This window comes from Dermacentor silvarum, chromosome 4 (assembly GCF_013339745.2).
Source record: "Dermacentor silvarum isolate Dsil-2018 chromosome 4, BIME_Dsil_1.4, whole genome shotgun sequence".
Classification (NCBI taxonomy): Eukaryota; Metazoa; Arthropoda; class Arachnida; order Ixodida; family Ixodidae; genus Dermacentor; species Dermacentor silvarum.
The window spans coordinates 202,223,638-202,234,175 of NC_051157.2; positions in this window are offsets into that span (position 1 = coordinate 202,223,638).

Here is a 10,538-nt window from a genome sequence, read left to right on the forward strand (position 1 = left end):
CATAATATACTTTCTAGCACATGATAAAGGACTTTTTCGCAAAGGCTGCATTGGGTAAACACGCATTTCAACACAAATTGGAAGTAGCATTATCCCATGTTCATTAAGTTTGATCTCTGTGGCATTTGTTGTTATGCCAGGGCAGCGGGATACATTTTCGGCCTATCGTAGCACACACTCATAACGCTCCGCGGTACTTGAATACGTAACTCATGGAAAAGGCTGCAACGAAACCACACACTTCGCCCATAACGTAAACCTTACTCGTATCATGCCACTTATTTTCGCCGAATGTAAACAAGGTGCGTGGTTTAGTTCACCGAGGGCATTGGAGAAACCAATTAGCGAACGTCTTATGACGGATGAAAATAGGAGAATAAAAACGAGGATTCAGCCTATTTGGAAAAACCACGTTGCCACAAGTGTGTAATGATGAGGACGTACAGTGTTGCTGTGTATGTATCAGCGCCTAAGCAGGTCCTCGTCATTCATGTTTGTGTGAACGTTTTTTTTTTTTTACGAGCGTGCTCCTTTACCAAAATGATGGATTACAAAGGTTGCTGTGATGTGTGGTGCGCGACGGCGATATTTGTGGTGTGCGACAAGGTGCGGTGCATTTCAAACAAGCAGACGACAAGGAGAGCGCGCGCCGTACCGGGCCGCGCCGAAAACGACGACGCCGAAGACCGTCCGGCGCGTGAACACGCGGCGCAAGAAAAGAAATCAAAAGAAAAAAAGCCCATCCAATCACAAAGGAACACGGAGCCTCGAGCAGCCAATGAGAAATCGACGAATCGACCAGAGCAGCAGAAAAAGGAGCCGCGCTGGCAGTAGGGGGAGGAGTTCCAGAAGCGACACCAGGACAAGGTGGGCCACCGGATCGGGAGCTGAAGACGGCCGTCGGGTTCCGGACCCGAGCCACCAGGACTTCACCCGGCCGGGGCCTCCTGCCAACCCGTTCCTGGGTTGGCAGGAGGCCGGCAAGCGACTGTGCCCGTGGGCAGGACGAGAGCTGTCGGGCTACGGGCCCGAGCTCCACGACCAGCTGCCCGGCCAGGACGCCGCCGCCGTCAACCCCTGCTGCCAAGCCGCCTGCCTTCCCGGGCATCGCCACCCTGCCCGATTGTCAACTGCTGCTGCCCGAGGTCGGTGAGCGTCTGCGTCTACGAGCCCGAGTGCCACGATCGGCTGCCCGACCAGAACGCCACCATCGTCGGCTCGTGCTGCCGAGCCGCCTGTCTTCTTCCTCTGAGCCAGAGCTGCCACACTCTGGTAGCCGGTCCGATACAGCGACCTTTGGTGAGACCAACAACGCTTCTCTCGTCGTCTCCGCTTCGCCGCGTCGAGACTGTAGTGCATACGCACACCCGCAGCCTGCCCGAACTTGCCTCATAACATTAGCGTTCCAGCTACGTGTTTTCATGTTATCTTTGTGTGTTTGTTTTTATGGGTTAATTTTCGTTTCTAGTTTCATTAAAAGTTTGTGTGTGTGTTTCTCGACAAACGGCTTTGTCCTCGATTGGGTTCTGGGAGGCTCCGCCTCAGAGAACCGCCAGAAAATATTAAACAAAAGAACCTGCTCATCACAAATTGGCGTCCGTGAGACAGGACGAAGCCGTTTGTTTGGAATCTGTTGCTAATTCTAACATTTGAAAAACATGGCTAGCACGCGAGAGCTGTTAGCTTTAGCCGAACGCATGGGGCTTGAGGGAGCAGAGCTAAAAGCGTGGTTCGCCGAGCGGCAGGCGCGAGCGCGAGAAGAACGCGCTGCGGAGCGAGAAGCGAAAAGAGAACAGATTGAGCGCGAGGCACGTGTTTTGCAGCTGCGTCTGAGGGTCGCGGAGGCTGAAAGGGCACGCTCACTGAGAGAGATTCGCGAGCTGGAGTCCTATGCAAGCTCTATTGAGCAATCGTTTGACGCGGGATCCAGGCTCAGCAGTTCGAAATCTCTGTCTAGGGAGTGCCCCGAACGCCGTCACGGGTTTTTGTGCACTGAACAAGAAGGCAGCAGAGAAATGAACAGGATAATAACCAGCTTGGAGGCTGAGGATAGCTCAGAGAGCAGACAGCAGGCAGCTTCTCATGAAATCGAGGCACCCATGCGCATCTGTGCTAATAAAAGCACATTAAATAAACAGGCACAAATGCCGTCAGAAAGCCCGGCAGGCTGGCCAATGGTGCGCATGGAGAATGACCTCGAAGAGGACAAGATCACCAAGGAGGTACGCATGCGAACCTGTGCTAGTAAATGCACACCAGATAAAGAGGCACAGATACCTCTACAAAGCCCGACGGACTGGGCAAAAGTTCGCATTGCCAATGGCCTCGAAGAGTATGAGGCGAGCAATGAGACGCTCACCCACTCTTCCGGTGTGCCCCTTGCAGTGATGACAAGTGGCCTCGTCAGGTGCGAGGACCACCCAGATGAATCACCTCAAGAGGTGAACTTGCCTGTCTGCATGCCAGGAGGGATGTTCGACAAATCATGGTTTATTTTTTCCCGAGGGCGCGCTACGGACATGTCGGAAGCTTATCTGGGAGATTGTAACGACGATGCATCGCCTACGCATTCATCAGTGAATGGTTACGGGGCGGATCGGTCTTCTTTGGTGTCGGCTGAAGCAGAAAGCATTTCATCAGGGATGCTGAGTGAATGCTTGTGCAACCAGTCAAAGCGACACATCAGCATCGCTGGAGTGGTCTTTGCGAGATATGTGTCCCAGTGCACGTATGCAGCACATATTTCGTTTCATGCCAGGCACTCCCAGTCTGTGACTTTCGAACCAATGAAGCCGCTCAGTCAGGTAAATCAGGGTATCACAGGGACGCACTTCCCAAGACTGAACAGGGTGGTTCCAGGGCGGTCGTCCCAAACGCAAAAGAGACGCGCGGTTCGTCTCATCTGGGACGGGATCACTTAAGTAGCTGATAAATAGCCGGTTGCCCTCTCAAGATCTTTGACCCTGGACCGAATCGAAACATTTAAGTGTATTGCTATTCTGCTTGGGCCTGTGTTAGAAACTCATGATTGTTATGCGTTGCATGCCCTGTGAACCTTCTTTGGGACATGAGAGCGCTTTGTGTTTGAACCAAGATTAAGTGAACTTTTAGTGATAGCTGTGTGAACTTGTCGCGCACAACCGGCAGTTTTTCTTGTGGAAAAACTTGTCCCAAAAGGGGCTTATTTGATGTGTGGTGCGCGACGGCGATATTTGTGGTGTGCGACAAGGTGCGGTGCATTTCAAACAAGCAGACGACAAGGAGAGCGCGCGCCGTACCGGGCCGCGCCGAAAACGACGACGCCGAAGACCGTCCGGCGCGTGAACACGCGGCGCAAGAAAAGAAATCAAAAGAAAAAAAGCCCATCCAATCACAAAGGAACACGGAGCCTCGAGCAGCCAATGAGAAATCGACGAATCGACCAGAGCAGCAGAAAAAGGAGCCGCGCTGGCAGTAAGGGGAGGAGTTCCAGAAGCGACACCAGGACAAGGTGGGCCACCGGATCGGGAGCTGAAGACGGCCGTCGGGTTCCGGACCCGAGCCACCAGGACTTCACCCGGCCGGGGCCTCCTGCCAACCCGTTCCTGGGAGTCGCCACTCTTCCTGATCGTAAACAGCTGCCCGAGGCCGGCAAGCGACTGTGCCCGTGGGCAGGACGAGAGCTGTCGGGCTACGGGCCCGAGCTCCACGACCAGCTGCCCGGCCAGGACGCCGCCGCCGTCAACCCCTGCTGCCAAGCCGCCTGCCTTCCCGGGCATCGCCACCCTGCCCGATTGTCAACTGCTGCTGCCCGAGGTCGGTGAGCGTCTGCGTCTACGAGCCCGAGTGCCACGATCGGCTGCCCGACCAGAACGCCACCATCGTCGGCTCGTGCTGCCGAGCCGCCTGTCTTCTTCCTCTGAGCCAGAGCTGCCACACTCTGGTAGCCGGTCCGATACAGCGACCTTTGGTGAGACCAACAACGCTTCTCTCGTCGTCTCCGCTTCGCCGCGTCGAGACTGTAGTGCATACGCACACCCGCAGCCTGCCCGAACTTGCCTCATAACATTAGCGTTCCAGCTACGTGTTTTCATGTTACTTTGTGTGTTTGTTTTTATGGGTTAATTTTCGTTTCTAGTTTCATTAAAAGTTTGTGTGTGTGTTTCTCGACAAACGGCTTTGTCCTCGATTGGGTTCTGGGAGGCTCCGCCTCAGAGAACCGCCAGAAAATATTAAACAAAAGAACCTGCTCATCACAGTTGCCAGTACTTAGTAAATGAGGGTTCAGCAAGTATTTGCAACGCTTATAATTAGTCCAGGAACGTAAAAATATTGGCACACATTGCACTTACCGTGAACCCATCTTTCCACGAAATATAAACTTGTAACCAACATTTATATCAGGATGTTGGGAAGCAACACTGGTAGCAGCCGTATTACACTTTTGAACACGTTTTTAATAATTTTAAGCCACGGAAACTCGCACATAACCTTTTCGAGCACTTCTAGTCGTATTAAGAGCTTCGCTGTAAAAAATGGTTTGCGTTTCGTCTGCATGGGCTTCTCGTAGCAGACTCATACCAGCTGAACGGCTAGCTGAGAAACCTCCCTTCAAAGAAACATCACAATAAAAGGTATTTAAACAAGCACTCGTACACGCAGTACCATTTCGTATATGCTGTACGGCGGCGGTTTTTCTGAGGCCGCCCTGGGGGCTCAGAGTTCGCAAAGGAAGCCTTCTACAGTTTTTGACGCATAACGCTTGCTCTGAGCACGCGCCTTATATCCAGCACTGACTACATTTAACGCGCAAAAAAACACAGTTCTTATTCATATGCTACCATAACGTAATCAGTGGTGCGGAAGGTGTTCTTAATTCTTCAGTGGTCACAACTAACAATAGATCGTCGAAGCCAATATTTCCATTGAAGCGAAGATTTCATGATGAGGGCAGTGCGCTATACTAAGCCCGCATACGCTCAATCGAATCCCGGCCGCGGCGACCGCATTTCGATGCGGGTGAAATGCAAAAACGCCCGTGTAGCGCGCATTGCAATGGGTGCACGTTAAAGAACCCCCGGTTGTCAAAATGAATCCGGAGTCCCTCACTACGGTGTGCCTCATAATCAAATCGTGTTTTCAGCACGTAGAACCCCAGAATTTAATTTTAAATTTTATGGTGCATAGAAATCCTTGATGACGCCCCAAAGTACTCTATTAGGCCTATCTTGAAGACAGTGGATAGCAGTGATGGTGATGGTGTTAGAAATAGCAGAGGTGGCACTACTAGCAGCAAGTGCTTGTTAACTTGCAAAACGAAAAGAAAATTTGAATGTCCTTCTACCTTTTGATGCAGCGCGAGACGTAACATGGACACAAGAAGGCACAAGTAAAAACACAACACACAGCGCTACTTCGGCATAATTATTTCCGCCAGACACCGATGCCTAACGCCGAAACCGACGCCAGATTTCTGCGACACAGCGCCCTTAACGCTACCGCGAAAAAGAAATGCGTAGCTTGCACTGGAGGCGCAATGCCTCCGTGCCAGCTACACTAATTATCTATTATCGATTATCTATTGATTGATATTCTGGCTGTACCGCTTGTCGACGACGCTTGGGAGCAGTCTCTTCTGCTCGACGGGCAGGATCGGCTCGACGTCTTCAAGCATATTGCAGCTTAAAGGCTGTTTCACATGGTGCGATCTTGCAGTGCGTTTTTCGCAGCTGCGATTTCCGCAGATGCGACATTCGCAATCCCGTTTCACCTGCGACTGCGATTTTCGTCGCATGCTACGGAAATCGCACTTCCGGTGCGAAAATCGCACTGCAAAATCGCACCGTGTGAAACAGCCTTAACAGTTAAGCACGCTGCCGCTCTTAATACGCGGCCTCTTTCGGAGTTCGTTTAGGTATACCCATGGCGAAGCAAAGGCATAGCACACGCTCCCGACATGACAACTGCCTGTATAGCGCGGCGACACCGAGCTTTATACTATCGCTGACGTCACAAGCAAGCTCTCCATCCATATCTGTTACCGCATGGCTTCCCAGAAGGCGTTGCGAAGCGCACGCAAGCCGCGTACTTTTGTTGTTACCAGGCTCGGCTCCCGCCAAACGGGTCCCCGGCGAGGCGAGCGTGGTGTCTAAGCAAGTGGGCGGATCTTAGCGGAGTGAAGAGCAGGTGGCGTGGCGTGACGTCGTTGCCCACGTCACAATCCCAGCAGTAAAAGCAGGCGAGGCTTTTTCAATCGACGAGCACCGTTTTACGGATAGCTTAAACAGCTTCGCTGTTAAAACAAGAAAGACACAGAAAGCGGCAAATAGAAATAATCAAGTAAACACTTTTTTTCCAAAATTATGCATTACGAAGCTTGTGATGTTGCGCTAATAGATATTTGCCGTGAAACAGGCGAACTCTTGAGGTCGCATGCTGTTGGAGTAATCCTTTGCAGAGAGGGAAGGAATCTGGCTGCAGAGGATTCCAGCTCCACGAAGAAAATGGTAAATTTTACTCATAAGAAATAGAGGAACACCAAGATAGATAACATAGCTAATGATCACCACATAATCCCTGCTGGAGGCATCTCAAATGTGTGTGTTTAAGGAAGTGGTAAGTGTTTGACGTGTTACAGCCTTAATGCGAATTAAGACTTGTACGAAGTGCACGATCACAAGATGTGTCCTGTAAGTGAAAGGTTTGAAAATGCTTTCGTCGGAATTTCTTTTCAGTACTTCCATAATTTCCGGAAAAAAAACTACTTCTAAATGTGTCGCATTTTCCCCCCCTGTGACAATCGTGTAGCGGCGAGCACGTAAGTAATGTAACAAAGGCGTACCTACGCCTCTTGTCTTTCTGGTCATTTGTACAATGTTATTCAGGTAATGCGGAATAAACATTAAAATAATTGTTCATTGCACACGCATGTGACTAAAATGGCTGTGCTCAGCAGCACTCAGGTCTTTGGAATATTCTCAAAAGTTTATTAAGGTAGATTAAACTATGGGGATTTGCGTCCCAAAACCACCATCTGACTATTAAAATATTCATATGCGAACAGCTCTTGGCCAATTTTGACAACCTGGAGTTCTTTACCGAGCCCTCAGAACTGTTGTTTGGATTCCACCACTCCACATGGTTTCCGCAACCGGGAATCGTGCACCTACCTCTTCATACTCAGCGGGGAAATGCCCTAGCCACTGAGCAACCGCTACGCACTGTTGTGTTAGCTTATTAGTTGAGGAGAATGACTGAACCTTTAACCCATTATGTCACACACAATACAGTCATCAATGAAAAATTAATTTTAATATTACGTTTCTGTAAGTAACATCTTTCTAGTTTACAGGGAGTAAGGTAGTTGGGGAGTGTTTCCGTTCGTTTCCTGTATGAGTTCACATGCACACAATAAGCGCCAAATAGCGAGCCTTGACCTTGTGTAATTACGCAAGCATTAATTAATTTACCATATACCAGAATGGTAATTTCAGTGTGTTCGTTACCACACACAAACACATATATATAGGCATAGATTTTGAAACTGCCCTGACGAGGAAGGTTGCACTCTTGCAACTGTTGGCGTAAACAAGCTTTCAGTTCCCGTTTACTACAACGCCTCTATTCTGCCATCATTTCCTCAAACAACTACATCAGTACCTCGGTTCCTTTATTTCTCGTTCAATATATATATATATGATGGCAGAATCCAGGCATTATCGTAAACGAAATTATGAATGAACTTTTATTGAGCAGACGGCTGTTGCCGCCCTGTGGTGGGAGGCATCTCTTAGTCAAGGAAGCCATGGCGTCGAGCCGTCCTCTTTACCGAGTACACCAGCTTGCTTAAATTTTATAATGGCAACAGTTTCGAGAAAGGAATTCTCTTCTTCGAAGAAGTTTGAAAGCTTGCGTGGTCTTTCAACGCGGGGAGGACTCCCGTTACCCTCGCATATGTTTGAATATGTTACCACTGTCGTTGAAAAGAAAAGTGTACAATCATTGCATTCTACCGGTGCTAACATATGGAGCAGAAACTTGGAGGTTAACAAAGAAGCTCGAGAACAAGTTAAGGATCGCACAAAGAGCGATGGAACGAAAAATCTTAGGACTAACGTTAAGAAACAGGAAGAGAGCGGTGTGGATTAGAGAACAAACGGGAATAGCCGATATTCTAGTTGGCATTAAGCGGAAGAAATGGAGCTGGGCAGGCCATGTAATGCGTAGGATGGATAAGCGGTGGACGATTAGAGCTACAGAATGGATACCATGAGAAGGGAAGCGCAGTCGAGGACGGCAGCAAACTAGGTGGAGTGATGAAGTTAGGAAATTGGCAGGCGCAAGTTGGAATCAGCTAGCGCAAGACAGGGGTAATTGGAGAGCACAGGGAGAGGCCTTCGTCCTGCAGAGGACATAAATATAGGCTGATGGTGATGATGCTTGAAGGACAGGTTGACCCACTCAACCGGTCACGTTTGCCGCTGCTGCTCTGGAAGCCGTTACGGAAACTTGAACGCGTGGCATAAGTGTTTTGGTGCAATGTTCGGGCCTGCATGGGCGTGCGTGGTCTGGACCACAGCAGATAAAGAGCCAGTAGAAAGGATGTCCGAGGATGTCGTGACCCCGAGGGATATCAAGTTACCGTCGAAAGTAAGTGTTTGAGCGAACTCGGCGTCTGCTCGGAGGCCGCGGGTGGTCGTGGACAGCGTCGTCTGGTTCCTAACAGCGTCGTTACACGCATGCCGCGCATGCCTGTAACGGTGATGGCTAAGATAATGAGCTCACACTACATGTGCAAAGGCCTGGCAGCCCTCAGCATAGTAGCAATGAGGGCTTGTTGGTATGCCATCTTGATCTGAGAGGTTTAGCACGAATAAGACTGGACACAAGGCGCACAGTGCACACATGACGCCATGTGTGTCCTGTGTGTCTTCTTGTGTCCAGTCTTATTCGCACTAAAGAACTCAGATCAAGAGGCCAACAGCAACCGCGCAGGTGCTAAGCTGCGAGCGAGCGCAGCGCCTCCTCGCGCACGAGGGTGGTACACAAAGTATGGCCGTAAACGAGAAGCGGAATGGTGACTTGAGGGGGCATAGACGCCTTTTCAAGAGAAGCTTGTATTGCCTGACTCGCGCCGTCGGTGTGGCTGTCTTCGTACACGAAAAACTAAAGCCCCTCAATGTAAAAGTAGCGTCACGCTTTGAGGAATGCCGCCTCCTCTTCGCACGAACTGTCCGAAGCCGTCGGCGCGTCGGTATTGGCCTAATGGAATCGCGTGGGCCGGGCGCTGGCTGCGTTTGTTAACGATCGCGCTCCATCGCCATTTCCGCCTGATAAGCGTCTACCGACTGGCAAGGAGCACATGTTGTTCTTCCGTGTTGCTTTGATTTGCGAACGCCTGGAACTATGTTTTGCGGCAAGTATGATATCGCTTCACGGCAATTTCCATCACCATGACCTGCTGCGCCTTCGGATGCCAAATTAGTTTCAGCAAAGGCAAGAAGCTAAATCGGTTTGTACGCCAAGAGACTTGAATTCGTGGGCACGCGAAACTGCGTGTGAAAACGTGAATACGAAACTTTTACGTTTCAGCTCAATCCTTTTGACATTGGAAGCTCGAGCATGAAAAATCATCTTAAGAAAGCAGCTCTGCCTTTTGTGGTTAATTACTAGCTTTCTTTAGAGCGAATAGCTTTGTTTGCCTCTTTTGTTCTTGTTCGTCGTTGGCGGCGACCCGGTGGATTTGCGATACGAAGGCACCGATGAAAAGCCTGCGTGCTCTCCCGAAACTGAGTTACTGGGTGCGTTCGTCGCCGAATGACAGCATCGTAGGGCTTTGAGACGTACGTGCTAATTCGCGTGAGGTTCAAAGTGTGTGAAGGTTACGTTTCAGGGGTGGAGCACTCGCAAAGAAAACATGCTGTCGCGCGCTCGTTCACTGGCTTGTTTAGTCGTCGTTTATTTAGTCGTTTCCTCGTTCGTTTAGTCGTTTCCTTGCTTGTTCGTTCAACTGTTAGTTCGTACGGCCACTATGTGTCTGAGACGCACTTGGTGTTGGACGCTAATACCCCTGTCACACGTGACAACCTAAGTGCACTTTGAGCGAGTGCACTTCGCCCCGAGTGACATTCACACGCTGTCACATGGGCACGCCTAGTGACACTTGCTGCAAAGCGCACTCGCTCGCGAGTGCGTTCGCCAAACTCACTTCGCTCCGCCGAAGTGCGTAGTCTCGGCAGCAGGGGCTCAGAAATAAATAAACTAATATCAAAAGCCGAGTCGGTAGTCTTTTTTAACCATTGTTTTCATTATTAGGAATACTAATACGTATTAATACGTACTTTACTACAAAAATTACTAGTTTACTATTCTCGCTCTCAGGCTGTTGACGGCCACGGCAGCCGGGGGCATGCCAGAGCACATGCCATGCAATGGCCGCGTCAGCCGCGAGCTACGTTAGCCGCGAGCGCCTCCTTCGGGATCAAATCATCATCATCATCATCATCATCATCATCATCAGCCTATATTTATGTCCACTGCAGGACGAAGGCCTTTCCCTG